Source organism: Meriones unguiculatus, chromosome 19 (genome assembly GCF_030254825.1).
Source record: "Meriones unguiculatus strain TT.TT164.6M chromosome 19, Bangor_MerUng_6.1, whole genome shotgun sequence".
In the NCBI taxonomy this organism is placed as follows: domain Eukaryota; kingdom Metazoa; phylum Chordata; class Mammalia; order Rodentia; family Muridae; genus Meriones; species Meriones unguiculatus.
In genome coordinates this window covers 28,360,543-28,386,734 of record NC_083366.1, presented here as the reverse complement: position 1 = coordinate 28,386,734, position 26,192 = coordinate 28,360,543, and the positions used below count along the sequence as shown (strand labels likewise).

Sequence of the window (26,192 nt, the reverse complement as noted above, 5' to 3'; positions counted from 1 at the left end):
TCAGATGGTAAAGTGCTTGCTGTATAAGCATAAGGACTAAGTTCAATCCCAAAGACATTAAAACAAACAAACAAACAAAAAAAGGTATCATGGTACACATTTGGAATACCAGAGGTAGAGAGACCATGACTGGCAGGTTCCTAGGGCTGGCTACCCATCAGGACAAGCCTAATCGGGGAGTTTCAGGTCAGTAAGAGAACCCCAACTAAAAAAAACAAGATTGTCTCTGCTGTAAAGAGAGGCTTCCTTGATGAGGGATAATAGCTACACTTATGTGTGGTTATAAGGATAAGAAACTATGCCTGGACACAATGCAGAGATTGTTGGGGAGATTGTGGGGAGCCCAGCCTGCATCTATGGCTCAGGGAACATCAGAAGATTTTAAGAGTCAGAACACCAGGAAGTCTGCTGTGAAACAGTCTCTCCTTGAAATAGCTGCATTAACACAAGAATAGCAATATCATTGGACATGTTAATGTAAAAAGAGGAAATTTTCAGAGGTTCCCACCTCTAGACAAAGAACTACAGGCAACTAATGACAGCTGGGAAGAGGAGAATTATTCTCTCTCCCAGGGATGAGCCCCCTAACAACAAAATTAGACTCAACAGGTTTATAAATATTTATGCATATGTGTGTTTGTGTGTGTGTGTGTGTGTGTGTGTGTGTGTGTGTGTGTAAAACAATGTAATAAAAAGCTATTAACTTGAGAGTAGAGGGACATGGCAAAGATTCAAATGAGGATAGCTGGGAAGGGCTGAAGGGAGGAAAGGAAAGGGAGCAAGTGATGTACTTTTACTCAAAATAAAATTAAAAATTATTTTTTAAAAGTTGTGCTCAGCAATAAAAAACAAGGAAATCATGAAATTTCCAGGTAAATGGTGGGAACTGGAAAAGAACATCCTGAGTGAGCTATCCCAGAAGCAGAAAGACACACACAGTGTATACTCACTCATATAAACATATAGGCTAAACCTACTAAAATCTGTACACCTAAAGAAACTAATCAAGGGGGAGGACTCTGGCTAAAATGCTCAATCCCCATCCTGAAAGGCAAAGAGAATAAACATCAGAAGAAGAAGAAAACAGGAAACAAGTTAGGAACCTGCCACAGAGGGCATCTGAAAGGCTCTGCCCTGCAGACTATCAAAGCAGATGCTGAGACTTATGGCCAACTGTTGGGCAGAGTGCATGGAATCTTATGTAAGAAGTGGGAAATAGTAAGATCTGGAGAGGACAGGAGCTCCACAAGCAGAGCAACAGAACCAAAAAATCTGAGCACAGGGGTCTTTCCTGAGACTCATACTCCAACCAAGCACCATGCATGGAGATAACCTAGAACTCCTGCACAGATGTAGCCCATGGCAGTTCAGTGTCCAAGTGGGTTCCTTAGTTATGGGAACAGGGACTACCTCTGACATGAACTGATTGGCCTGCTCTTTGATCACCTCACCCTGATGGGGGAGCAGCCTTACCAGGCCACAGAAGAAGACAATGCAGCCACTCCTCATGAGACCTGATAGACTAGGATCAGAAGGAAGGAGAGGAAGACCTCCCCTAGCAGTGGACTTGGAGAGGGGCATGCATGGAGAAGGGGAGGAAAAGTGGGATTGGGAGGGGAAGAGGGAGGGGCTTATGGGGGGATAGAAAGTGAATAAAGTGTAATTAATAAAAATTAAAATAAAAAAACATTAAATTTAAAAAAAGAAGGGAAAAAAGTTGTGCAATTGTTATTACCATACCTAGGATTCAGTATCCTCCAAATAAACAGCATAAAATAAAAGTATACCCGATAATAAAAATAAAGTTTACATTGAAGTTCCAATATACACCAAATGCTTCAAGAAACACCATTCCCACAGGTGCATATGCGAAAAATAGAAGTATTTAAAGCAGCAGTTCTTGAACGACCCTTTCACAGGGGTCGCCTAAGACCATCAGAAAACATACTTACAATATTATTCATAACAGAAGCAAAATTACAGTTGTGAAGCAGCAACACAATAATTTTATTGTTGGGGTCACCACAGCTTAAGGAATTATATTAAAGAATCACAGCATTATGAAGGTTGAGAACCACTGATTTAAAGTAGTTTGTTGTTATTATTGCTGTTGTTGTTTTGGGGGGATTAAAAAGTAATACACAGAAAAAGACCACTTTTAAAAATACAAGAGTTTATGGTCCTAAAGGACTCTGGATTGGTCACTCTGCATTGATTGCTCCTGGTGCTGGAAATTGAAAAACCTATCTTGGAGGTTACCATCAACCATACCTTGGAATGCAGACCCATGTCAAGGAGTCTTTCATGGAGGCTTTGGCTTTTCTCTACAGACAGCCAAAAGTTGAAACGAAAACAAATCAAAACCTGCTAAGAAGAGATTTTAGTGAAAAGCTTTGTGAAGTAGTAGAAGGGACTGTCACTACCCATCTGCAATATTTCAGTGGTTTAAAGAAAGAGGCTTTTCTTTCAAGGGGAAGAGTAAATAAGGCAAAAAGGAGCCACTTATAGCATGACCATGTTTTATTGACCAGAATTTGTTCTGGCTGATGAGTGATAACAAAGCCCTACAACTAATCATTTGTGGTGCAGAGAATGGGTGTTTGTGGAGGATCTGTGTCCAGCCTTGGCCTAGGTAAAACCAGTTATTCACAAGTCTTAAATACATTTGAAAGTCTTTCTTAGCAGGAAGCAAAAATGGTAGAGGTTGTATTTATGTATATATTTAGAAAAAGAGACTTGCTCTGTGGCACAGGTTAGCTTGAACTTAAGATCCTCCAGCTTCTGAAGTGCTGAGATGACAAGTATACATTGCCTCAGCTTGGCCAGATATAGGACTTTCATCTACCCCTGTGTGCAGAATCAAGGGGTTAGGGAAAGTTTAACATGGACAGATGCCAAGTGGTTTGAGGCACATCCCTCTTACCTCTCCTTAAGCCTTCTTCCTGAAGCTATTTCTAAAGAAGGGTTTCTGCTTCCTATACCAAGTCCTAACTCATTCTAGGTACTTTATCTTGCTTTTGTAATAAATAGTAACAGTAAGGCTCTGCAGTAACAAATGGCGAATGGCCCCACTATTACAGCACCATCACTCATAGGCTGTGAACACCCCACCATTTGTGTTGAACAGTCCCCATGTGATAGTGTAAAGAGCTGGAACTTCTGGGGGCTCTACCCTCATGCATGGTCTTCTGTTCTTCTGCCACATGAGGATGCAGTAAGAAGTTGTTGTCTATGAGTACCAGACTCTCACCGGACACAAAATCTGTCCCTCTATCCCATATTTACTTGCACTTCCAACACTATAAGCACTAAATTTCTGTTGTTTATAAATTGACCAGTCTAAGGTAGTCTGTTATAGTAACCTGAATATATTCAGAAAGTAACATTACAACATTATTATGTCTAAGTGAGCCAAAGCACTGTGAGGAAGCACTGCAATATAGCAAATGGAATCCACTAGAAGGCAGAAAAGGGGCTTGAGAATAATTCTACCTATAAAAAGAGCACTGATCCACGTTTGCAAGAGAACAGACCAACCATGACAGAAAACTACAGTTGGGACTGGATGACAACATGGCACACCCTTGCTCTTCAGAGCCTTGCTTCCTATAATGGCTATAATGGTATAAATAACCATCATTGAGGCCACAGCAGGAGGTGATGCTCTGTGAGTTCATAGTAACTAGGCAAACACACCTATACTCTACAAAAATGAAATAAAACCAGACCAAACAGCCATACTGCCAGTTTGCTGTATTCTCATATTTAGGTTCTAGTATGTCAACATGAAGTCTATGTGGATTTGATTACGATGCATATACAACAGAAAAGTAAAGATAATTATGCCAATGTGCACTCAATATTAACACTATTTCAACTTCTGTTTTTGATATTCTTGTATTTTCAATCCTACATAAAGTACATACAAGAATATTCCCCTCCTCCACCGCAGAGTAAGTTCCTTACTAGTATTTTAAATAGAATGTTACTTTAGCAAGACCACAATGTGACTAAGAAGTAATTTTTAAATCATTAAAAAACAGGCCCATAGAAAACATACTACTCCTGACCCATTTTCTATGTCACCATAGTTTAAATATTTCCTAGAAGCCATCGCGCCATCGCGCCATCGCTCTTTATAATTTACAACTGATTTTTTTGTTTTGCTTTGTTTCAAGTCTGATCTTGTTTGCTTCACTGCAGGTTTATTGCGTGTACCACATTTGTACTCCAGTGACCAGAAGGTTCCATATAACTTTTATGTACACACATGAATACTGTAAATGACAACATTTTCAATAATTTGATAAAGTAGCCAGTCACCTCAAAGAAATTTACAGTACATAAGAAGTTAATCCAACAGATATTTTCAAAAGACACAGTCAGGAAATGAGAACACCATATTATTGTTTATTATTACCATAACTAATTGCCACAAAGTTAACAGCTCCAAGCAACATGAATCTAGTCTCTTAGTTTAGATTTGAGAGGACTCAGCCTGCTGAAGTCAAGGTGTTGGCAGAGCAAGTTCCTTCCCAACAGCTCCCAGGAGCTGTACTCTACAGTTTCTGGAGACCACCACGATCCCTTGGCTCATGTCCTTGCCCCAGTCCCACTTCTGTTTCTGTCCCCACATCCTGTAAGTCTGTCTGTACTCTTTTGACTACACTAGTCCTGCTTCTATAATCCAGCATCACCACCCACCCAAGACCCTTAACAGTAGCATCTGAAGTGTTCCTTTCCCACCCACATAACATGTTCACAGAAGTCAGCGTCTAAAACATGAACATCACTGGAAACCATTCTGACTTTTACATGCTAATAAACTTTATATAAAGTACCTGGGGTGATTTTTTTTTTCCCTTTTAGGAGACCTAAGTATCATATCACTTGATCACTGGCAGAATCAGAGGTATCAAGCAGTGTATTTTCTTTTTAAAACTAGCCCAACTAGTATTCAGTACCTAACCATACTTACAGTAGAATTCGGTGTTATAGGGTAGATACTTAATAAACATTTAAAATCCAATAAAAATAACTTTAAATTTGTTTTCTTTTTTCAAATAAATTGTATGTCATTACAACAAATCAGTTTTAGATTAAATATTTACAGTTTGGATTTTTTTAGCCATCAAAAATTTCTCTTATTATATAAACTACCTTTTCCCATAAAGCACCTTTAATTCTATTGTACATAGGAACTAAAAAGGTTCAATGAAAAAAAGAAAAGAAATCTTCATGGGAGTTGCCTATGAGCATGACTTTTGCCTAGCTAACTAAGGAACCACACAATATTTGATAGAAACAAACAAACAAGCTCTTCAAATAGTGAAACACAAATGCAGTAGATTTCTCTATGAAGCTGTTCATTTAAAGTGTTATATACCAGTATCTTAGAAAAAAAGTTTCTGGAAAAAAAAACACAATAAATTAAAATCTACAAATACTGAAGCTAAGACAACATGACAGATTTCAACACCTAATAAGATCTCTGCACCTAACTGGTTCATAAAAAACAAAATTACCTCTATGTGAGGGACAGGAGAGCTAGTTCCCAGTTGCACTGCCCATTCATGTAGCTGTAACATCCTACCTGTAGAATATTGTTTTGAGTTTGGAATTTTAGCTACTTTAGTCATCAGATACAGAACATGTGAAAAATATTTTCCTATTAAAAAGGGGAGATGGAACACTACAACTGTGATCTTAATTTTATTTGCCTGTATTAATGATACAAAGCAATGAGTTTTACTGTGATGTTTTTATTCACGCACATAATATACTCTGATCAAACCTCACCCCATCCCACCTGCCCCCCTCTTATTATCTCTTATGTGTACAACTCAATCTCTACAATTATCTCAACCACTGAGATTGGAGTAAATGTTTAGAAATCAAAGATGTAGATTCAAGAATATCTTGAAATATTATTCAAAATGTCTCTCAAGATTCCCTAGCAAAAATCTAATAGTCTAAAACCTAAATTCCTTAGCAAAAAAAAAAAATTAAACATAAATAATCCTGTGTAAGCTCAATTAATGCCTTGCCATTGGCATTATCTAAATGTATATTATTAATATAACTAATTCTTCAAGTAAATCCCATCTCAAAGTACAATCTATGGCATTTAATGGTCCCCATTTTGAATATCAGTGTGAAGCTGGTTATCAAGAGAGGTCTCTAAGCTCACAACACATATTTCTACATCACAAATTGCTTTATTTCAAATCCATGTTCTCCTGTAAAAATACAGTATTACTGTAGAATAATCTCCCTCAGTCTATTTTAGGACTCCTGTTTGCAAACTTGTACTCACTTCCGTTCTGGATAGAAGTGCAAATCTGCAGCTCTACTTTTATCTGAGGATGAAAGGTTCCTAGGGTGACTACTTAAAGCCTTTGTTTGCTGTTCCACATTAGGAAGCATCAATATATGCTGAATGAGCATGGATAAGCCAATATTGTCCTCTTCACACTGCTTTCTTCAATATAAAACCTGGATGGCATGGATAGACGCACCATGCTATATTGGTCCTACTTCACGCCTAAAGCACTGAGGATTAACTACAGTGTAGGGCAGCAGTCTCCTTGGATAACAAGCTCCCTGAGCAAACCTTCTAGACCCTAGCATGCCCACTCCTTCCCTCCCTTTCTCACTCCATTCCTCCCTCTCTCCCCTCCTTCCCTGCCTCCCTGACTCTTAAAGGGCAACAGGAGGCCAGCTGGAGTGTCTATTGTTCAGCACAAGGAATACTGCCAACAACCATAATTATCTTCTGTGTGATTAGAAAAAAAGCATCTCACTCCATGCTGCCCCACCAAAACTTGAAACTAAAGCAACTCTGGGAAAAAAAAATATTTCTGCACCCTCAGGAATCCAGACCCATCCCAAGGCAGAGAAAGTAGCACAAATATTTGGGAGGTATCTTACTGATAGATGGGTAAAGTCTAGCCAAATTTATCATGGACAGGCAACCAAACTGTACAGCACATGAGCACAATTCACCCCAAGTTTCAGTGCTCACACATAAGCCAGAATTATGACACATATGCAAATTATTAAATAAGATAACTATTTAAGACAGATCTATCTTAAAAGTCTTTTAGTAGGCCCAGTACACAGTCAGGAATAGGGCAAAAATGAGAAGGGTCCTATTTGCCCCTAAAGGCGTGTACTATGGACCAAGGAAAAAGGCACTTAAGTCTAGCATGCAAGTCTCTGTTGCCTCCATTTGTTCCAAAAAGCCTGAGGCCAGGAAGATGTGGTAAGAATCAAAGTGTATCTTTAGAAGATTCAAATGTACGCTTTTTTTTTTTTTTAAAGATAACTTAACTCACACAGAGAATAGTCCACTTTAACCTCTTTGAGCATTCTGCCCTTAGAATGCATTCTAAGATGAAAATACAGGATTTCTCCAAGGACAGTCAAAGAGACTAAATGCATGCTAGGAACTGGCCTATTCCAAACTTCTTTTGTGTTTTCAAGTCAGAATTGAATATTTTTCTTTATAATCATATACTTTGTTAATACATGTAATGGTCACAGAAATAGACACAGAGCAGAGTCTAGGACAGTCTACAGATATAGCTCAGATGTAGAACACCTGTCCAGCATACACGAGATCACCACTTTGATTCTTACCCAGAAAGGGAAGAGGGAAGAAAAGAGAAAAGGAGGGAGGGAGGGGGGAAAAGAGGGAGGAAGGGAGAGAGAGAAATCCATTAACTCATTAAAAAAAATTAAAAAAAAAACTTCAAAAATAAGAGGGAAAATATCTAGACTCTTAGCAGTCTACCAGATCAAAGTTATTTTCACTAAGATATGCAAATCCATTAGCACTGACATTCACTCCAGCTCCACAAGACTAGATATTGACATGGCTAAAGGACACTATTACTAAATGCAAAACCCAAGTCTTCAGATGTAGCTTCATATGACATCTTCATTCACAAATGAAATATGCATGAATATTTATCAGCAAATTTGTTATCTTTGCTACATCTCCCTCAAGACCTAAAAACTAGCCTATCCATCATTCAAAAAGATCATCTCCAGTTAGCCCTAGCACTGTGATTTAATTCTGGCCACTCAGACTTTCTAGATAAATCTTCCTTGAGCCAACTACACAGTTTTAGAAGAAGAGTCCATGTAATAAAGTTTAGCCTGTGAAATCTCTCTGAAACAAGTTTCATATGACTCTCATTACAATGATGCAACTAGTGTACTAGTCATCCCAGCACAGCTCTTCTATTAAAGTGATTCACTTGTTCCTTTAAAAATCTTCATACTCAAAACCAGCCCCCATGTAACACCAGCCCAATTCTTTTGTCATTCTTTACTATAGTCATAATTCAGTTTGCAGCACAAAAACCAAGAAGTAAAAATACGTCAAGTTCTTATGATTCACTGCTCTATATTTAATGCAAAAATGCAGGGAGCAGGGGTTGCAGGAAGACAAATCTGGTGGCAAAGTATTTCTATGTAAACTGAAATAACTTTTCAAGCACTTCTATTTTTATTCCTCTTAGAGCAATATTCTCTTAGAAGGGTCTCCCACAAATACAACAATTTGGAGAGGAAAGGCAAAAATCACAAAGAAACTGATTAAATGTTCGTTTCTGTCAGTAACTTTTCTGTTGCAAAATATTATAAAGAAAAAAATTTCAACACATCATCCCATTCACTTGCAACCTAGCAAAGAATATCAAAGCAGACAAAGTATTAGCATCATACTCCAAAATCAAAGCTACTTTCCTAAAAACTTAAGATAAAGAGCTATCTCCTTATTGTACTGTGCCCACCATCATATAAAAAAAAAAGTCTAAGGAGCCCCTTTAACCCTTCACATAAAAACATCTTTTTTTCCCTAAAAGGATTAATTTAGAAACAATAAAATCAGCCATTTTACCTTTGAAATAGGGGCTCCTCCCCAACCCCAAAAAATAGGTTGTTTCTTTTGAGTACTTTAATCTATAGTTAAGAATATTTAACATTAAGTATAGTTTGTACTCCTAAATAAAAAGCCGTATCAAAAATATTGATAATGCCACAGCCAAACCAGGTTAAAACCACAGTAAGGAAGTAAAGAGCTACACATAGCTTTGGGTATAGGAAGTATGTTTAGTTTTCACCCACACCTCTTCTAGGGATGACGCAACTACTATGTGAATTAGCCACAAATATCTCTCTCTCTCTCTCTCTCTCTCTCTCTCTCTCTCTCTCTCTCTCTCTCACCAAGTTGAGAATATTCATATCGCCACCCACAATGTATCTGTGATCAGTATTACACTTCATCTCTTCAGTTCCCCTTGGTCTATAACAAGATTGCTCCTTAGTCATCAGCAGTTACATTCTGCCATGGGTCAAGACACCTTACTTCATGGGAAAATCTTGTTTGTTATTCCCACCACTGATTCAGCCTACATAACCCTTCCACTTTTCACCCAGAGTATCAGCAGCTACTTCTGTATCCAGTGCTTCTTGTAGAAAAACAAAATGCCACCATCTATTTCAATGAGTTTCTAACAGTCAATGGCTGGGAAGAAAACAGGAGATACTCAGCTTCATCCTGACACAGCCAACCACCTAGGAGGTACCATGAAAAAGCCCTCACAATCTTTCTTAAAAAGACATATCTAGAATATCTTTCCTGCCAAAAGCTCTCTTTTCTTTGCACTTTTTAACATTTTCCATAAGAGAACCTTTTCTGGAGTAAAGTTTGTTAAGAGAAAAGTTCAGCATGTACTTTCACTTTGCTTACTCTGGACAATTAACTATGATATACTTTGGGTTAAAAAAAAAAAAAGACAGCCACAAGGGACTCAAAATGCTATGAGGGAAGGGATTACAATGTCTGAATCATGGCTAAATTGTCAGATTCCAAAACAAACTACAGTCCTCAGGCACACAAATCTTATATGGATAGCTACTATTCATAGTACATCAAAAATACAAGTATCTGGGGGCTGGAGAGATGGTGCAATGATTGGAAGCACTGGCTGCTCTTCTAGAGGACCAGGGTTCAATTCCTAGCACCTACATGGCAGCTTACAACTGTCTGTAACTCTATTTCCAGGAGGTATACATAAGCTTGCAGGCAAAATATACATTCATAAAATAAAATAAATAAATCTTTTTTAAAAAAAATTATAAGTATCTTGGGGCTAACGAAATAGTTCAGTGGCTAAGAGCCCTCTGCTCTTGCAGAGGACCTGGTTTAGCTCCCAGCACCACATAGTGGCTTACACCCATCCCCAAACTCAAGTTCCAAGAGAGTCAACACCCTCTTCTAACCTCTATAGTCACCAGGCACACATGCAGGCAAAACAAAAATATACATAAAATTTTGGAAAGAGAAACATAGACCATTCTTGCTAAGCTTTAAGACAAGGCAGGAAGGGACACTCAGCCCTAAAGTAATTCACTTCATCCCTAGAAAGATAATAGCTCACTGAGAAACCTACCAGACAACCAGGGACAAAATCACTTATTGAACATGTGAAATTAAAGACGGTCTCCATTCAAGGATTCTATCAACTCTCCAGCAATGCTATAACCAGCTCCCCAATCCAAAGCCAAACAAAGTAAAGGAAAGAGGTGTATACAAGGAGAAGCCAAGTTAAAGTACCACCTGGTAGGAATGAATGCTCTCACAATAGGAATCCAGAACAGGCAATGTTGGAATTCTTACCTTCTCCTATTCAGACACAGAAAAGTAGTAGGAGGATGGCTTCTGCACCCACATGAGCATCTACAGAAGCACCTACACAGCCCCGGTCAGGAGTTACCGATTTGCCACCACCCAAGAGCCTGAACATAACCAAGAGTGTGACCACCCCTAAGCCTCAGTTTCCACACCTATAAAATATCAGTTCAAACAGACAACAATGTGGTGTGATTTTCTATAAATAATAAGCACATTCTGGCATCTGAGTTGAGACTCTGATGCGTGGAATGTGCAGCCAGACCCGAGAAGATCTGCAGCAGCTGAGGGAACATGAGCCAGCAAAGGAATCTGATTTGAAGCCAATTCAAGGCGCCTAAAATTGGTTCCACTGATTTTATATTTTTGGCAAGGCCTGACCAGGCAAACAACTGCAATAGTTTCCACCTAGGATATCTCAGATTCCTTACCTCTTTTCATAATTATCACTGTTTCTATTTCATGATACTTGGAATGGGGACTTACCAGCAGGTAATCAGAGCAAATGCACAATTTGCTACTATATTACAATGGCATAGGTTCCTAGTAAGAATGGACTCTTGCTGCCTGGGAATGGAGGTCAATAGGTTCTCCTCACACAGGGAAAAGCAGCTTTTTCATTCAACTACTCCTATAGATGAGGTCCAATCCACTTCCCTGATAAGAAAGGTGTAGCTTGTAACTCTCTGACCCAATCCCTTTCTATCTCAAATTGTTACCTGGCACCTTCCTATAGCTCAAGATACTTAATGTTCCCTCCAAAATTTTGAATGAGACCAAAGACTGTGTTCCTAGTCAGTAATCTGAATCAATAACAGCACTTTGCTACTGAGGACCAGAAAGCAAACTCAGCAAACATTCAGAGACTCTTTCCTTTAAAAAACAAAACAAAACAAAAAAACCTGAACACACACACACACACAAATGTCTATGTGTCAACTCCAATTAGCAACCACCTTTGTGCTCATGTGTGCGTTCTCACAAGTGTCATTCCTTGTTTTTTAAAATAAGTTCTCTCACTGGCATGGTCCTTATGCTTACAACACAAGCATTTTACTGACCCTCCAGCTTCCTCTGCACCTTTTTGTCAGAGATAATACAGATAACTATTTAGGGTCCAAATTGGCAAGCAGTTAAGCAGAGCCATACTTCTTGTTCAAAATTAGAAATCAATACAACAGGAAGCCCTACCATCCTTTTATGAAAAGCTCAGACTATGAAAGAAAGGTGGTGTTTCCCCTACAGACTCAAAGATAAGGGAGCCTTTCCAAGAAAGCACAGAGCTGCCCCAGACTCCATGTGGCCTGGCTCATCACTCAGCTATCAACACAAAGCACCAGACTCTAACAATGCTGACTCTGTCATAGTACAAATTCATCCTAGTATGCACATCACCTGGTATGGGCAGAGATAGAAATCAGCAGCTAACACTACCAAGTTCTTCATCAGGCATCAGAGTCCCTTCCAGCCAAAGGTCTATAGACATCTTCAGAGGCTCTCTGCCAAGGTTTCTCACTTTGGGACAGAACTATCTTTCAGAACTCTCTACTTTTTTTAATGCAGGAGCCAGCAGTCACTTAATTTGTAATTTATCTTTTCAAATGCATTGACATTAAATAATATAATTTAATTTAAAGTGCTCCAAAGACTACTGCTGCCAGTTGAGACATCATTATCCTATGGAATAAAAATGTAAATAGATGCCACATGGTGGGAGGGAAGAACCAATCTTGTCAAGCTGTCCTCTGACATACACACACACATGTTGCTGTGCTACAGGCACACCCACACTCATAGATACACAGAATAAGTAAATGTAAATTTCAATTTATAAAGTAAATGTCCATCACCTCTTTGGGTTCTTCAAACTAAATCAACAAAGGAAAGACTGTGACAGCATGAGAAAGTAGTGCAATAAAAACTCAGTCTCTAAATCAAACAGACCTGAATGTGTGTGCTGGAATATATGTGGAAGCCAGATGAGACCTGAAGAATGACATCTACCTTGTAATTTTGAAACAAGAGATCTCATTCACCTGGAGTGAAGTAACCCATAAATCTGCCTGTTGTAGCCTCCCTAGCACTGGAATTGTAAGTGTAAAACCACAATGTATGATTTTTTATGTGGGTTCAAGGGATCAAATTCAGGTACTTATATACTAAGCACTTTAATAAATTAGTTAGCACTAACAGGCCCAGCTCTGGCTTTGACACAGTCTAAAAGTAAGTGAAACTTGCAATTAAGATGAGTAATCCCAATGATCACCCAGTACTGGTATCAGGATCAGAGACAACATTACCAATCACTTAGTACTATTTCTGGACCAAAGATTAGTTAGTCATTCTACGCAAGAGAGAAGGGCAATTCCCTATTTCCAAACTCACAAAAAGGAATGGCTAAACACATAGTTTAAAGGACACATCCTCCTCAATGAAATGTGCAATCTAAATTCTATTATGAAACTGTATAAGATTCAAGACTTAGGTCAGCTCTGATAGCAAATATGCAGGTGACAAAACAGCAGTCTGTGTACATATGTGTTTTTATTTCAGGAAAAAAATATTTATCTAGATGCTAAACAAAAGGCAAATGGTTTCAATCTTTCATCTAATCAAATACTATTGTAGCTACTTTACCAAACTCAAAAACCTTAAAACTTGAAGAAAATCTTTTAGAATCCAAATTACATCACCATTTCTATAGCTGTGAAGAGACCATGATTAAGGCAGCTTATAGAAGAAAGCATTTAACTGGAGGGCTTACTTACACTTTCAGAGAGTTAGTCCATGATGTGGTTAGTCCAGACACAAGGTAGGCAGGCAAGCAGGCATGGTTTTGCAAAAGTAACTGAGATATTTCACATCCTGACCCAAAAACAGGGGCAGAGAGAGAAACTGAAAGTGGGGTTGGCCTGAGCTCTTTTGAAACCCCAAAATCCACTCCCAGTGACAAACCTCCTAACACAAGGCCACACCTCCTAAACCATCCTAAACAGTCCATCAACTGGAAACCAAACACTCAAATATATGAGCCAATGAGGGCTCTTCTCATTCAAACCACCAGAATTCCAATGAAGGAGCAAGCTATTGTGCCATTTTACTTCTTAGCTCATTTTAAACTTACTCCAAGAAAGAATAAAAGACCTTTATACTAATTTCTCTGCAATTATTGATTCCATTTAGTTTAAGTGCATTAGCAAATGTCAGTTCTTTAGGACATATATCCTATCAGATTTAGGTATGCTTCAAAGGTTAACTGACTTGGGATGCTTGAAGACACAACTTTAAACAAGGGTTTATTAAGCTTTCTTTACTAGAATTTTACTATCACCCAACACAAAGCCAGTTGGAACAGAGACACACCAACAGTTCCTTGGCTTTGTTGTTTAAAATCATACGACTTTACCCCACCAACAACAGACATTGTGGCTCACCTTGTCATCCAAAGGGGCTCTAGGAAATAAAATACTGCTTAGACACCCAATGTCACAGGTTATTTCTAAACGAATTAGTTTTGCCCTCAAGTAGGTTGCATTGATTCACTTCAGACATTTTGTAGGGTAATGAGAAGCTCTATATACCAAGAACTTCAGCACTAATCTGTCCACACTTTTCTTTCTGCTTTATCCCAAAGTGATAAGCAGTAACTTACTCTTACTCCAGTACACCTTGGGCTGCTATCTCCCAAACACCTCACATTACATCCCTCCCATTCATTACATGTTTTCAGGTTTTGTTGTTGTTGTTTTTCATTATCTGTCTTTTTATTGTGGGCTCTAAAACTGGAAAAAAAAATTTTAAACAATTTTATCAATTAAATTTTCTATGGTAATCCATAATTTGAACCTAATGCAAAATTTAACCTTAATTTAGGCTGTAATAATAGCTCCTGTAACAGGGACTACTTCTGACAGGAACTGATTGGCCTGTTCTCTGATCACCTCCCCCTGAGTGGGGAGCAGCCTTACCAGGACACAGAGGAAGACAATGCAGCCACTCCTGATGACACCTGATAGCCTAGGATCAGAAGGAAGGGGGGGAAGACCTCCCCTATCAGTGGACTGGAAAGGGCATGGGTGGAGAAGGGGGAGGGAGGGAGCTACAGGGGGAATATAAAATGAATAAACTGTAATTAATAAAAATTTAAAAAATAATAGCTCACAGACTAACAAATAAAAACTTCCAGTTCCTCTGATGTGTTTTTGATGGGGTCAGTTCTATAAACAAACCAATTATTGAAGCAATGAGCATCTTCAATCCAATGCAGATTAATGTACTTTCTTCCTAAAATTTTCTCCCCAGTATGAATATTCAAATCTATGATCTTAAGAAAAACTGTCACTAGTGTTTATTTCATCTATTTATATGTCTCTACCTTCTTCCCAGGTGCACAGTTAGATTCCCCAAATTCTTCACATGGTAATCTCACTGAACACACAGCAATCAGAGCATACTGGAACCTAAACCAGAAATCAAATCTAGGAGAATCTCATATCCCTCACTGGCAAAAAGTACCTAAAATGAATATTGTTAGGACTAATGCTGTAGCACATATCAAGAGTGGGACACTAGGCCTTAAAGCAAGGAGTCACTTTCATCAGCCTAGGCAAAAGAGCAATACCTTGTCTCTAAAGCAAAGCTGTGTATCTAATGCATTGTCAAGAGATTAGCAAATGTGAATTCCTTTCTTGGAAGAAGCAGTTCACCACAAGCCTTCGTTGCTTTTTCAAATTTTGCAGTTTTAGGCATAAAAATTCTAATGGAATTTCCCTAAAAAATTATACTCTTGATGTGATCTTTATGGATATGAAAATGAGAAGACTGTAGTGGTTTCAATGTAAAATGCCTTCCATAGACTCCTCCTATGTTTGAACACTTGGTCCCATGTTAATCAAATGGCTGGGAATGTGTGATGATACTAACAGGTACCACCAAAGGAGACAGAGTGGTCCTGCCTTGTTTGCAGCAAAGCCTAAGAGGGAAAGATGCACAGATTATCCAAGGGACTAAGGAAATTCCACCTAATTTTTCTAATAATGCTGAAAGCTAAGGATAGGCAAGCTGAGGCATCTATTGGAGAGCCACATGCTCAGAACAGGCCCCCACTCTCAGACTGTGTAAAAACCACACTGGTGCTCTAAACTAGGGATAAGTAAGATGAGCCACCACTGAGTATAAGCAGGACCCCTATTACAACAGGACAACAGCCCTCAAGGCACTGGATTTGCTGGAAGTAGGGAGGGTGGCAAAGCTCTGACCTTGGAAGAGAGACAAGAAATGAGTCTTATAAAAGAATGCCCTATTATACAGGTGGGGACTAACTGCCAAAGGAAAAGGAACCTATAACATCAAAAGCACCACTCTGTCCTGGACTCAAGGACACAATATGGGCAGGCCAAGGGGGATCTTTTTTTCCCTTCATGACCACTAGCAAGATCCAACTAACAAGCAACAGCTATCTTCAGGGTAGATCCACCAAATCATACCTTCTGAGGGAGGTCAAAATTCAAGGCAGATCATGATTAATCAGTTAAGCCTCAGACAACCCCAAGCCAGGATACAAGCAGAGCCAGAGACATCTGAAGATCACCATAACAAAACCAACCATATCCTAATAAGATGAACTTAGTGCCTGCTATGATAACTTGGAAGCCACAACCATTCCTTACCATCTCTTCTCTTTCACATCAATCAGATATTCAATCAAAATATGATACACAGGGGAAAACAGCCAATAAAGAAAGAAATGACCAAACTCTCCACCAAAAGCAGTAATAATCACACGAGAAATTTTCCAAACTTAGATCAGCAAATTTGATTTAATAAAAAATGGCCAACATGCATAAAGAAATTTCAGGAGAAGGAAGGCAAAGGGAAAAAATATTTTTAAAAAATATTACACTAGAGCAGCACAGGCCCTTAATCCCAGCACAGGCAAATCTCTGTGAGTTTGAGGCCAGCCTGGTCTACATAGTAAGTTCCAGGATAGCCAAAGCTACATACTGATACCCTGTCCAGACAGACAGGCAATCTTACAATAGAAATAAACACCTTCTAAGGAACATTAGTACATGTAAATTTCCTGAAGGGGAATGGTCAGGAGGGGAACCAATGAACATAAATAAAAATCAGTAACTACCCAAACTGAAACAAATGAGAGAAGGTATGGAGGAGAGGAGCAGAGAAAACATCAATGATTTATCATGGATGCCAAGTCATCTTGGAAAAGGGGGGGGGGGGACTCTGAAAAAAAATTCAAAGTTAAAACATAAATTATTCTAAAAGCTGATAAATACAAACATAGTCCATTGCTGAACAATGAATCTTACCAAAAAGAACACTCCTCCTCCTCTATTGTCAGAACAATAATTTTCCCAGGATAATGACACCTGAGTCCCTTTTGAAGGTGGGGAGGAATCTCTACATCCCTACTTTTGCAAATCTGTTGTACAGATTTGTTGATCCAGGGTAAAACAAAAAAAAAAAAAAAAAAAACCAACTTCATTATTTTGTTCCACTCAAACACACCCATTATATAAAGACACCCCCCCCCCCCAACAGCTTAATTACAGGAAAAGGCAAAGAAAGCTCAACAAAACCTATCTGATGCTTACTGTTCATGGAGAACACTGTAATCAACATTGTTTTAAATCCAAGATGCTAGCCTGACCTCTTAATAAGGAAAACTCCATTAAGTTATCTGTGAGAAAGCCAAGCTTTAAGAACTTTATACCTCAAAAAGGTGAACTAGAAAAATTAAAATAAAAAACTAACAGGTTCACAAAAGACTTGGGCTTCAAATTGAATTTACCACAGTTGGAAATCCCCTCACTTTAATCACTCCCAGCGACAACTATTTTTCCAAAATTTGGTGGTCATGACTGACAAGTAGCCAGGTATATTCACTGGCCCAACACATTATAATTTACCTTGGTTCTGTAATAGTAAATAGTAATAGCCCTGGTTCTGTAATAGTAAAATTCAATAAATATGTTCAGTCTCAGCTTTTTCTGGTTTTATTAATTGCTTTAGAACTATCCTTAAATGGGTTGCTTCCATAGCATTTTCTCTTAGAATTTTATGCAACCCAAGGCTGTTCTCTAGGTATTGTCTATCACCTGCCTACTTAAACATTCTAAAATGAAATTCTTGAATTCCATCTCTCCTGGGTAATGCTACTTTCATCTACTTCCTGCCACCCATGGTCTTGCTTAGATAGATCTTGTTCCAAACTCAATACATCTAGTCCTACCACAGCGCATCTTTCTACCATGCTCCTTTTTCTTTGCTTTGTCCCACCTTGTTTATTGCTTATTGTTTATAGTCTTACTTTGGAGTCCTGGTGCTCCTTACCCTTCACTCTGTGCAGCTACTTCTCTTTTACCTTCCTTATGCCTCATGTATGTTTAATAATGCAGTCTCAAAGGAATTTTAGTTATCAGAATACAAAGTATCTCCCTAGCTGGCAGTCCATGCCACTCTAACTCACTAAAGCTCTGCACTCAATCAACTAAGAGCAGCCAAGTTGATCAGAGCACAGGTTCTCCCCACTGACCTACCCCAAAAGCCCCATGACCTTATGGAAGTAATGTGAGCTTTCCTCAGGTGTGTTGGAATAAGATAGAGTAGTAACTGATGCTACCTCCCAGGGTTACTATGGAGATTGTGTTGATGCCAGCCCATAATCAGGTATATAGCACACACTGAAGCCTCAAGTAATGCAACTCCTTCGAAGATACCCCACTGCCATGAAATTCTAAACACAAATGACAATATTCTCTGTGACATACAGCCCACCTACACAAACACCTCCTCTCTACCCCACACCTGATGTCACAGTGCCATGATGTAACCATCTACAGCTGCTTATAGTTGGCAAAGAGATCTAATCTTCTTGTTCCTAAGCTCTGGTGTTTAAACCACACTTTTACCCAATGTGGTACTCTCCACTCACAGTTCTCCTATACAAGGTAGATCAGATACCCTTCTAGGAAGCTCTGACCAACTGCCATCTTCACCTGAGATCACCTGTTCAACTAACACCAGTTTTTAAGAAATCAACTTCACTTACAAGTGCCACACACACTGATGTTCTTACAAAAAGTACTGAATCCTTGTGTACAAGCTCCAACAGGACAAGAGTAGATTCCAAACACAGCACAGTATCAATTTCAAAATTTTAAGTTAAAAATAACAACACTGCTTTTAAATGCCGCAGGCGTACCCAACTACCTCAGTCTGTAGAGCATGAGACTCCTAAAATGCTATTGACATTTATTTTGTGCAGATACTGGGGAAAAAAGAAACTCCTAAATAAAATATATACCTTCTGTGGTGGTTTGAATAAAAACAGGCCCATAAGCTCATATATTTGAATGCCTGATCCCTAGTTGGTGGCACTGTTAGGGAAGGAGCGGGAGAGGTTGTTGGAAGAGGTATGTCTCTTGGGGGAAGGCTTAGAGATTTCAAAAAAATTTCTGGCATTCCCAGTGTTCCTCATTGCGGATCAAGATATGAGCTCTCAGCTGTTTCTGCCACCATGCCTTTGCTCCATCATCATGGATTCTAACCCTCTGAAACCACAAGCCCAATTAAATGTTTTCTTTTTAAATGTTTAATTTTAAAATGTTTCTTTTGCAAGTTGCTATGGTCATGGTGTTTTATCATAGCCAAAAGAAAAGTAACCAGGAGTTCAAGGTCATGTTCAGCTCAAAAAAGAAAGTTCCAGTCCTGACTCGGCTACAGGAGACCTGTCTTAATACAATTAATAATGCTACTTTTTTTTTTTTCCTGAAACTAGATTATGAAAGAAAACCAAGTCCTGGCATACATACAGGTTTTTAGAGGCAGATGGACCAAAGCTGAGCAAAAACTGAAATACTGAAATACTTGATATAGAGGTAGCTTGAATCCCCCTCTCACCACTCACAGTGCTCCCCATGTGGACCAGCCCATACTACTCAGATGCAGAGCTGCCATTCAAAATGAGTCACAGCACCATGATTATCATGCCATGGCTGAAAAGACAGGCTCTGATCAACATAGAAAATACCTATCAATGTCCACACCACGGGTGACAATGGATTCCAGCATGATACACTGGACTCTAAAGCCATAACTGTATGTCACATATACTTACAGCAATGACTACACCATTTTTAAATGAGCATAACATGTTTGCCAGGTTTTACGCAATTTATTGGACAAATATCAGTGGGGTACAGACTCTGACACCACAGAATATTTCATTCTTTAGGGAACTAAACATTTTATAGATAATCACGATAATCGTTAACATTCTCAGTACCATCCTGTGCCTTCCTGAGAACAATCCTACATACACCTCAGGAGAAAAAGCAGCCCTAAAGTCAGGCACAGAACCCAAGACCCAACCTGTCCATTTGCTATTTCCAGTCTACAGCTGCACAATGGCATAAAAATCTTATGGAACACTGGTGTGGCTTTTCACCTTTTTCATAATTTAAAAACCTAAAAGGAAAAAATAAAATGAAAATAAAAACCTAAAGGAGAGGGGCAGCAAATGTATTTTCAGTTTTCTCCAACTTGGATTAAATAAGTTTATGTCAGCTTTAACCATGGTTATAGCAGTTGTTTTTTGTTTGTTTGTTTTTCATTGAAATGGAATAAACTCAAAACAGTGGCGCCTCCCTGACATCTCTGTGAAAGGTTGTTAAAAATTTAAGAAATTTTAAGTTCTTAAATTTGCATAGTAACAGGCTCTAAGGGTGCCATCCCATGTAAATGTAACTCATTAGGCAAGTTTACATTGCTCTTGATGCACGCTTTTCTAGTATTCCTGTAAGAAGCTACCACTAACTTACTGGTTTAAGCAATGCACATATACTTCACACTTCTGGAAGTCACATCTGAAATGGTCTCATCTGACTAACAGAAGGGCAAACACAGTGCTGCTTACTTCCAGACACTTCAAAAGGAACCTGTCTCCTTCTTTATACTACTGCAGGGTCTCAACGTCCTTGGTTAAGAATGAGCACTCACCTTCAAAGTGAAAGATGAAAAGCCTGCTGAATCCTCACTGGGAATCAATCACCCTGACTTCTTTAGTGGTCACTTAAAGCTCAACACGATTGATGTTCTTTTTTACCTGCTTCTCCCACACCACATGATACAAACAAAAAGGCAGAGCTTCAGTGCCTGCAACCACTTCTAGCTTCCGTCTCAAGCCTTTCTGTGAACTTCAGTTTTACTTTAATTGGATTTCACCTGTGCAATGGGACTCACAGCAACAGCTGTAGATTTGCACCACCAAGACCCATGCAATGAGCATCAGCACAAACTCACCTGCCTATGAGTCACTGGAGGAATAACAAAGCATGGGTGCCAGTACAGGAAGTGTTGAGACCAGTCCAGGGACTTCTCAACACCTCCTCCAGAAGCAGGTTCATTTCTGGCTAGCAGACACCCTCCAGCTGACTCCAGGTGGGTCCAAGACTCCATATTACCCAGGGAGCATTGAGCAAAAATGGCCACTTCATTGTTAGTGGAGTCATCTACTCACCAGAGAAATCCCCCCTCAAAATTCTGCACAGAGATGCTAAATGAGCAACACCAGAGATAACACCATTGTCCAAACAACCTTTACATCTACACTGTGCCCCACCCACTTCTGCCTTAGTACTGCTCTTTAAATAGTAACCTCCATGATGCCTAATTAAACATATTTGCTTGGGCAACATGGGGGTAGCTCCAGTAAAAATACTTTTAACCAAAATTACATACTGCTGGAACATGTCCAAGAATGGAGTCATGTGAGAAGAATTCTGAGTGCCTCTTGTGAGAAAACTCCAAGAAATCACAAGTCTTGTGACATCAATTTCTTCAAAAACACAGACCTGTTCTTGGAATGGCTCCATGTTCCTCTCAGGTGTAGCAGATAGGAGTGTTTACTTCAGATTATTCATTACAACTGGCTATTGTTGTCTGTTTATATATCTCTATGGAAAAAACATGTTTTTGCCACGTGCAGCTTGTCCTTGTGAATATACAGCTTGAACTCAGGAGAAGTTTATTAATGTGACCTTTCTTAATCCTCAGAGTATAAATTGTCTGATGCTTTGAATAAAGTTGGCTATTGCATGAGACTGTATTTTTAGGCTCCATTCACCCAGGTTCTACTTTCTTTACAGTGTTAAATGACATACCAGTGTTCTTCATTATCAGGATCATACGTGGCAAAAGCTTATTTACATAAGGAGTTTACAGCAATTGATCTGGCTTGACAAATACACTTGATGTATTTCTAGTGTCGATTTTTATAATACCACACATTTTATTTGGGTCTTACTAACTTTTATGGTTTTCCCTTCTATCAGCCTCATGGAAGATTTTTCTCTAGCATGACCATACTATTTCAAGGCACAACTATATACTATATATGAAATAAGCTTATAGCTAACTGGTTCTGATGTTTGGTACTAAGGAGACCCAAGAACTTATAAACAAAGAACCTTAAAATTCATGTAACTTATGTTTGGTATGGGGAGACAAACACAGGTTTGGGGCCACTGACTGAGTCAATGGCAGGGCAGTGCTTTGAGACACGATGTATCCCTTACAAGTATTTATAGAGCCACATAAAAATTCAGAATAAAGGAAGAATGTGAGTGAATAGGGGCCTAGATTTGCTCAATTTGTTAGCCTATGGTTAATACCTACGTGCGTGATCCTGGCAGTTACCCTCTTTTTGCTTCAGTTCTCAAATCTCTCTTCATGTGGATGGGTACCAATGACTTGCTCACAGCAGTGTGAGAGGATTCCAAAGCAATTCAGACAAAGCTCACAGCAAGGTGCTGAGCCAAAAGTACTGGACAGACATCTTTTTTATGTTGACAGTATAACAGTAATAAGTTGACAATTTCCAAAAAGGTATCATTAGGATACAATATGCCAATATAGTAAAGCACAACTATAAACACAGCTCTTGGAAAGCGGAGGCTAGGAGTTCAAGGTCAGCATTGGCTACCTGGTAAGTTTGAGACCAGCCTGGAATACATGAGACCCAGTATCAAAAAAAAAAAACAAAACACAAAACAAAACAAAAAAAACCCAAAATCCTCTCTGACAGTCTATTATAAGGAAAATTCCTTAGACCAATTTAGTAAGATACAGCACATCTGTGTACAGAAAAGCAAAATAAAATTAAAGGAAAACAAAAACTAGGGTCTTGTAAGATCGCTCAGCAGATGAAGACATGTACTACCAAGCCTAGGGACCTGAGCTCAGTGCCAAAACCCCCATGGTGGAAGGAGAAAACCGACTTCTTCACATTGCTCTCTGACTTCCACATGATTGATGTTCCACCCCCCACAACACCCACCCCCACTGGCCACATATACACAGTAAGTACATAAACGTAAAACAAGGTTTTGATTTTTTTAAAAAAAAAATTTAATTGGGCAACTTATTAGAACCCAACTAACAATGTGATCTGACAGCATGAATCTGTCTCAGTAAACTGAGACTTGGAAAACATTAGCTAAGACTTCATCAATCAACATCACAGTGATTACAGCCTTAGGAGTTCTACACTCAGCCAAAGCTGCACCTGTATTACACTGCATATTGGCTAGGTCAGTTGGGTCCAAGGCCAAATTCATGGTTTTCCACAAACTGTATTTAAAAGAATCAACAAACAAAAAGTTTTTTTTTCCCCTTTTCTAAGTACCATAGTCTGGTGGTTTTACATAACAATCACTTAGATTTCCTTTTAATCCATTTCAGCTCTGAACATCCACCAACCTTCTTTGCCACACTCTATGATTTCCATTAGTAATACCTTCCTGATACATCTGCCAGAGGTGGTAAAGCAGCTGTATTGACTCTGGCTCGGAATCTGTTCAGACCAAGTGTGCAGATTCCTGAGGGTCTCCTCTCACCCTCTTCCTCTCCACATTCCTCAAGGAAAGAGAAAAAAAAGAGGACTTTACCTCAGTCTGAAAAAACAAGATGCTACAATCACTGGCCTCGAAACAACTCTAACCTGAAAACTGATTAAATACCCAACATGAACTAGATTTTACATATGGAATGCCTTTTACCATATGATTGAAGACACAAGCTAGCACTCATATACTAAATTGCTCAATGAGCAGTTTGTTACTCACAGTGAGACTACTAAACTTAGTTTGTTTACTTAAACATCTATTAAGAACTGACTGGGCCAGGAGCTGTTGGGCAATAGAGACAGTGGGATATGAGATAAGCAATCAGATCTCAAGAATCTTCAAAGTCCTCTTTTAAATTCGGGGTGTGCATTTCCAAAAATACTAAAGATTATTGCCCAACTTCAGCCCAATAATTATACTAGTCACTTCATCCCAATTAAAAACTTCAAAGCATACACATCACTTATTTTTCTGAATTTTGGAATATCCAAATGGACTGAAAAGGTTCTAACAGATATGGGATACATCACTGTTTTCAAAGAGTTTACATAACAGTTAAATAAAACACAGATACTTGAGGAGCTGAACTGACTGAAGAGGTAGTTAACATTAAAGGAGAATAAAAGACAAAACTGGCTCATCTCTATTCTGATCACATTGGGAATACTGCAAAGGCTTTAAGAGAGGAAAGAAGATGAGTTTTCCATGGGAACAAAGAAATGTACTCACATTTCATCTCCACCTGCCAGCTTATGGCTCTTCTAAGCACATGTGCCCAGGGCTGGGGTATGTCAAAATCAGAATGGTTTATGGCTGAGATGAAGTGGTAAGAAAGAAGAAGAAGGAGGAGGAGAAAAAGTATGGAGATGACAGAAAGAGAACATCAGAGTGTATGAGGGAAGCATCATATCTTATGTTCCTTCCACCAAATAAGCTTCAATGTGAAACTTCAAGAAAAATGGCGGGCCTTTCCATGGCAAATATATTTCAAATCCATAGATTATATAAACGTTGAAAATACTTCTGAGATTTTATTTTGTTTACTTACAAGGTAATATTTAAAGGAAAGATAAAAGAGGAAAGTAGCTAGAAAATTGCACTCATGTCCCTGTTTCATTACTTGACTCATTGATTTGCTAGAACCCTTGGGTCAGGAAGATAAATTGTCCATCAGCCATTTTGTCTTCAGAAGGCTGGGCAAAAGAGGGCACCTTGTATCTGATCACTCCTGAAAAAAAACAATGCTGTTAGAGCTGAGAGAACAAGGCATAATGCACCTGGGTTATCTGCAAATTACCAAGCAAACAAAGAAATGTAATGACCTGTACATGAATTCTAGACTACATATTGAAGAAAAAAAAAAAAAACTTAAGAAACTGTCATCTGAAACTTTGTTTTCATCTATTTCATCAAGATTAGAAAAAAAAATACAAAATTAGTAGAAAAATTAGACTAAACACAAGAGCATGCCTGCTTCCTTCTCAAGAGCTCCTGTGATCAAATATCTCAGCAGTTGTTAGAGCTAGAGCTCCAATTTGAGTTAAGGTGCCAAAGTCTGGATCAAAGCTAAACTTAGATGTCTTTAGGAAGAAGTGCATGTATAAGTGGGTAAAGCCACTCTCTTGGAGACAGGAAACAGCTGAGAAACTTTTTTTTTGGTGCCCTTCTTAATATGATAGATACTTAAAATGCAAAATATTTAAAAATCTTTGCCAACCATGTTTGAAACCCATGGTATATGTTGCTGCCTATGTTGAAAGAAAGAGACCACTCCATAAAGGGCAAATCTCTCATATTCCTTATTGGCACCTGACAAGAAAATAGCTTATGGATGATATATTACTATTTCACCATTAAACCTTTAAAATAATTACATTAGGTTATTTAAATCCAGCATAGTACCTGTTATACAGTAATGAATTAAATCTAAAGATTGGTAGGTGGTAGAATCTGAGCCCTCCTACTGAACAGCAGACATTTCTGTATAGTCACCTATCTTTTGGCCTTATGCTTTTCTTCTCAACTTCTACAACTACATAGCAGGGTCTCCGGACTAATGCTTCCTGCTTCCCATCATACATTCCCTATACAGCAAGATGACTTTTAGTGAATTATAGTATCTGACCTCAAGTAGACAAATTGTAATCGCAGTAAGTCTGAATCTGGTCAATACTAACAACAGCACTGGTTCTAAAACTTTAGCCTGCACGAGAACCATTCAGCAAGCTTGCTCCAACAGGTAGCAGAAGAATGGGAGCAGTTGCACACACCTGTAATCTCAGCACTTGGGAAGCTGAGAGAAACTAAGAGTCAGAGGACAGCCTTGGCACCATTACCTCACCGAACACACATCAAGGTTTAACTCAGCTCATTTCCCACTGTTTCCAAACTCTCATAACTCTGTTCAGATGGCACCTACTGTGGGACAATGCACACCCATTTTTAACAATAGTTTCTTCTTCATTGTCTAAAGTAGATTACTACTATGATTCAGAAATCTATACACAGTACAGCCATAAAAGTGGCTTCTTGGAAGGACAGGAAGACCTTCCCTATCAGAGGAC

At 38.8% G+C, this 26,192-nt stretch overlaps 1 protein-coding gene across 6 annotated transcripts in view; it reads right to left on the bottom strand.

Moving 5' to 3' along the window:
• Dip2c (disco interacting protein 2 homolog C) overlaps positions 1-26,192 on the bottom strand; it is a 408,243-nt gene that overhangs the window by 321,063 nt on the left and 60,988 nt on the right. The window lies entirely within an intron of this gene.